The sequence below is a fragment of the Sciurus vulgaris genome (genome assembly GCF_902686455.1).
Source record: "Sciurus vulgaris genome assembly, chromosome: 8".
NCBI lineage: Eukaryota > Metazoa > Chordata > Mammalia > Rodentia > Sciuridae > Sciurus > Sciurus vulgaris.
The window spans coordinates 59,382,460-59,388,692 of NC_136468.1; positions in this window are offsets into that span (position 1 = coordinate 59,382,460).

Genomic DNA, 6,233 nt, shown 5'->3' on the forward strand with positions numbered 1-6,233 from the left:
TGGAGTTACTTGGCTGATTGTTTTGGTCATGAACTATATTTGAACCTTAAAGAGTCTATACACAAAGTTTAAACCACATGAACTCATTTTCATAAATTTAAAAATGGATAATTGACTTGATCTCTAGGGACACATTTATATAGGGGATTATAATAATTCACATTCTAATGCTACCAATTTCAGTTTTAATTCATTTAGGAAATGGCCAAATAGTTTTGAAATGTAGATGGATACCTTTAATTAAAAAAGACATTATAGACATTTTATTATGAAAAATCAATCCTCAAGTTTTCTCTAATTAAAAAAAGCAAAACTTTGAACTTTACAAATAAAATTATCTTATAAACAACCCCTGTGTCTAAGTCCATATATATATATATATATAAACATACACATATAAACACATGTATATACATACACATATATATCTATATAACCCTATATACATAGCTACTTCTTATAACTATCTGTTAATAGTTTGAATATGCATCTTTCCAAAGTCTGTTAATTTTTAAATGTGTTTTTAAAAAAACAAACAAAAGGAAACATTGTCCTACATATTCTCCAGCAATTTGTTTAAAAAACTGACAACACTGCCAGGCTTGGTGTCACACGCCTATAATCCCAGCAGCTCGGGAGGCTGAGGCAGGAGGATTTCGAGTTCAAAGTCAACCTCAGCAAAAGCAAGGCACTAAGCAACTCAGTGAGACATTGTCTCTAAATAAAATACAAAATAGGACTGGGGCTGGGGCTGAGTGGTCGAGTGCACCTGAGTTCAATCCTCGGTATTGCCCCCGATAAAACTCCAAAACCAAAAAAATGACATCGCTATTTTTTTCTGACCATATTATATTCATAGCTATATCTTATTCTAATTAATATTGCATTATATTGTTTAATGGAGTTTACATTATTTATTTTAATCTAATTCCTATTTATGATGTATACATCAGTAAATATAATTTGTTTAAATTTAATTGAAATTTTCATATGTTGTTTTAAGCTAACAGAGAATTAGTTAGGCATTTCCTGTTATCTCACATGTAATCCCTGGAGACGCTGTGATAGTCAGATAGGGGAAGGTGACAGGAGGAGGCCAATCAGCTTTTTTCAAGGTCTCCCATGCAGTAATATGATTTATCAAATCCAATTTTGAGTGGTCAGTTCTTCTAGTTAAGGGAATGGCAAACCAGCTATTAGGTTTTTTAAAAATGTTTGAATTAACAACATTTCTTTAACACAAGCAACATTAAAATCATAGATATAATGAATATCTGAGCAGCATGACTACATGATTTGCAAGGATCAGTAGAAAATAAAAATGTGGATTCCTCATTTAAGTATTAATAATTTCAAGATGAGGACAACACAAGATTATATTAAGGTCAGGGTCCTTCAAAGTGGAGAGTCCTATGTTACTATAAAGTTTGCGTGCTTATGAAACAATCCTGAATCTGAGCTATCTAACAAATTTTCATAATTTAAAACTTCATTATAATGGAAAGGTAAACAGTAAGTCTGAAATTTATATAAGTATGTGTGAATCTTCATATGTTCTTTCCTAAAGAAAATGATTGTACAACAAATTTTGAAACATGTATGGGACACTTTACTAACTAAAAAATGGTACACGTCAGAAATACATATGGTAAAAATAAAAGTATTTTTCATGTTATTTTTAACTCAATATTTTATTTTTCCCATGAAATTCAAGTATATTTATTCCTAGGAGTATTTAGCTCCCCAGTTGAGCTCACATGTCACTATAAATCAATGTTGTCATTTGATAGTAAGTAAAGGAGCAATTTTATGCCTGGTTGAACAGATGAAAGATTTAATACTAAATTATTCAAAGCACAAGAATGTTCTATTATTAGTAGACACTAGTTCAGTGTACTAGTTATGTTAGATATTATGTGTTTAAAAGTTAGCCTATTCGGTTTTTTTGTTGACAAGCAAAGGTGTTTATTTTACTGGAAAGTCTTAACTATGCATAAAATAAAGACAATGTTTATTTTCATTCAGGATATGTTTCTGCTTGCTAAAGGTTGTCATGATGCCATAACTCAAGTGACATTTGGTTCCTTCCATTCAATGGGACATTATCACCAATGTGCAGGGGACAAAGGGGAGAAGTTGTTGAACAATAGGACAATGATTTGGAAACTATCTAAAAAGAAAATGACGTCTAACAGTTGAACAATTGTCCTAATTGCTCAAATTTAGTCATATATGTGATATTTTAAAGCAGGGAAATCTTCTTAAAGTGTATAATTTTATTTCTAATTACAGAATTATTGACTGGAATTTTCTTTACAAAGTCTTTGTCCCTTTCTTTTTCTTCCTAGAAATTATCACCAAAATTCTTAAAGTGACAAAGTAATCAAAACAATGAACCAAATATTATTTGCTTCATGAGTATTACTTTCAATCAAGTTTAAGGAAACTATATGTAGCATAACTGAATCTTATAAGCAGTTTATTTTATGTAAATCTCATATCATTTTTGAAGCAGCTCCTAAGATGCAGGTCACATTAATAAACTTTTGAAGGCTATATCTTTGACTAATGCAATTGTTTAAATAGTATCTAGATATGACTGCTTTCTGTGGAGATTACACATATGCAAAGGAAACTAAAAATGAATAGCAATGGTCTTATATATAAAAAATCCTGTAAACAAGTGTTGAGGAAACACAGGGAAGAGTTCTCTAAGCTGTCAACTCTGAACCATTGGTGCAAATATTTTAATCATATATGTAGGAAAGTATTCAGTTTAGATGTACCAGTTTCTGCATTTTAAACAATCAAACATCATCTATAGATTTAAAAACAAAACATACTGAATATAATCACTATTTTGGGGCATATAGCCAATCCATTGGCATCTGATTCATTATTGCCTTTTCCTCCCTCATCTCTGACCACTGTACATATTACCAAAATAAAGTGTAAGCTCTTTAGTTCATTAGATTGTAAATTTCTTTACAGGCCTTAGAAGCACAAATCAAGTCGGCCTTGTACCACTCCTGGCACATCAAGGTACCATGACATCTTTATGCAAAAAACTTTGTGTGGTTGATGAAAAATCTTAGCAGGATTAGTGACTTGCCCAAATCTATGCAAATTACATCTAGAGGATAATTCTACTGCTCTCTTCAGTTCAATAAGCTGTAACTTAGTGTGGAAGCCTGTGATATCTGACATTTATGTAGCAATCAATATTACATATTAATTGAGAAGAATGGGCCCATTCTCACTGGGCACTAGTAGGCTATCAACTGAGTGAATTCCAGGCTAGAACACTGTTCCATCATGTCAATGCCCATCAAAAACTAAAACGGATTTGCCAATTGTATAACTATTCAAACCATTTATTGCACATTCAATATTCCTTAAGTCTTTCTGACAAGTCAAAATTCAATACAGTACCAAATAGTTGATATTTCAAAATTAGTTCACTTGATTAACACAGTTAATGGTTCTAAAATCATCTTCTCTTTCAAGAATAGTTTTACTTTTTCTGAGTCTGAAATCTAAATTTAAAGAAAACAAAATAATCTCTAAAGCTCTATTTTATGATTCCAGGCTCTGCAGCTGCTGTACTTCCAGCTTGGTAATTGTCTACATGTGCCTGAAAAGAATGTACCTGAAACTTTTATGTGAAAGGTTTTCAATATCTACTAAGCCATAGTTAACTCTACACTGTTCCTACTGTTGTAATATTGTATTATGAGTACTTGGGTGAGTACGCTTGCCTTTATTTTACATGAATAAACTAATGTAAGTTGTCATTATGGGAATGGGCACTGGAGATGGACTACCAAAGATAAAAGCTCAACTCCATTGCCAACATGGACATGAAATAATGAAGCAAACTTAATTTCTAAATCTACAAAATGAATCTGTTTTGAAGCTAAATGACAATGATGTAGTGCATGGAACAGCACTTATAACTTGGCAGGTTATAAATGCATCAGGAGGGTTAACTGTTAGGACTACTATGCAAATCGAATAGGCCATGGAGCAGAGCTGGGTTTTGATCCCTTGCTTGACCCTTGATTATACTGCTTCTCTTTGGCTGTTTCTGCACCGCCCCCCTCCTCCCACCCCCACCTCTGCCAACATTTACCCCATCCTGTTCCATGATTCTTACAGGAAAATGATCCCAAAATACTTAAAGAGTAAATAGATGAGTGCAGAATGGACCTCAGTTCCTTACTTAGAAGGGCACATGGTCTTGTCACATAAAATTACTTTTTCTTTTCTCAAGCTGTGCTCTTTGCCTCCAGAATGGAAAATCGTGTTTAACCTTTCTGGTTTTTATTTCATCTTTAAATTTTTGTTTTTTCTACTTGTAAATAAATATATGATATAAAAATATAGGAAACTCCCCTGAGCTTTGGGCAAGGAAATGAGATGCAAATTACATAGCATTTACCAAAATCTACAATAAAAAATATGATCGTTTAATCTACAGCTGCATTCAAACTGGTCTGAAATGGAACTGTGAACAATCAGGAAATCAGACTTCTAAAATTGATGTTACTTGCAAAATATAGTTTCAAAAGCCATGCTTCATATCAATTTATAATTCACAAATAAACATACATATTAATTGATAACATCCTTGCTCATTTTTCTAATATTGCATTCCTATTACTTACTTAAATAAAAGAGTAATTAGAAATTCTAACATAACCATGTTGGAAGGAACTATCTGGTTTTAGAAAGGAGTACATTTAAAAAGTTAATTGTGATATGGTTAGTATTCATTGAATGTGATATGTGTAAGCTTTATAATTAGTCATATGGGATTATCTATTCATTGAACATATTTCCTTAATACCAACTGAAAGGATAATCATGCATTACAATTTCATTTTATAAATTTTTATAGAAACTTTATTTGGATTAAATGCTTTTTACATTAAAGTATTATTTATTTTATAATTTATATTTAGTATTGAGAACAACATAATGCATTTTTTTATTGCAAGGAGAATAATGAAGAGATTAGTGAAACCAGTATATCACAATTTGACCTGATTGTGTTGAATGTGCAGAATGGAAAGAAATACTATTCTTCAATCCTCTTTTAAAAACCATCTCCCTGAGTAATATAAAGCAATTTTGAATGTGTGGGAACACAGGAATTGAAAATATGGCATCCTTTGCTTGTTAAAATACCCTGTCTAAATTGAAAGGCTTTTAAAATGCAAGTGTAGTCATCCCACACATCTAGTGTTAAGAGATTTAGCAACTAAATCTTTGGTCTAGAAAAATACCCTTGTCAGGCTAGAGGTGCAGTTCAGTGGTAGAATGCGTACGTTCCATACACAAGGCTGTGGGTTTCATCCCTAGCACCTCAAAAAGAAAGAAAGAAATACTGTTGACATCACAAAAGGCTTCTTTGGGTTATAACAATGACTTTTCATGCTGTAAATAAAGGAAGAATTAGTAGAAGAACTATTATTATTCATATCGACTTCCTCAAAAGGTCTAGTGAAGACTCTTGTATCACTTTTTTACCACCAAGCACAAAGTATTCCTAATGTGAAATTTCTATTAACTTCAAAAATAATTAGAACACTTTCTTGTTTGTAAAGTCATAATGAAAAAGTTAAATTGAAAAATCATTTAAACTAAAAGATTTGGAGACATTAATTAATTAGTCTCAGAAAAGAATTCATCATAGAAGTAAAAATTTATATAATTTAATAATTTAAAAAATATTTGATTTATTAATATTGACTGTAGAAAAAAAAGAAAATTTATTTTGTCAAAATATGTTTATCATAATCTTGATGCATCTCACTTTTAACAATGCATTCTAATACATAGACTGCTTTCTCTAAAAGCTGAATTTAATCCCTAAAATCTTCTTTGGCCTTCTTTACTGAAGGTATTTCTATGGATCTTTATTAATGTTGCATAGTAACTGAGCAAAAGGAAGGTAAAAAAAGTGCATTCAATGGCCACACAGAAGAAATAAACAAATACATTTAGTTGCTATTTCCTAAAACTCTGTTTCCAAGACCATGACACTACAGATATTCTGAGAGCTGGTGATGGCATAGAGGGTGGAGTAGTATGGGAAACATCGCTAAAACGTCACTGAATTTCCTATCCAGGACGTCATTTCTGCTGCTCCCTGGATAAACCCTGGGCATTTACTTTTCAGATTCCTCTCACCTCCTTTTTCTCTACTCCTAGAATTTTTCTATCCTTTT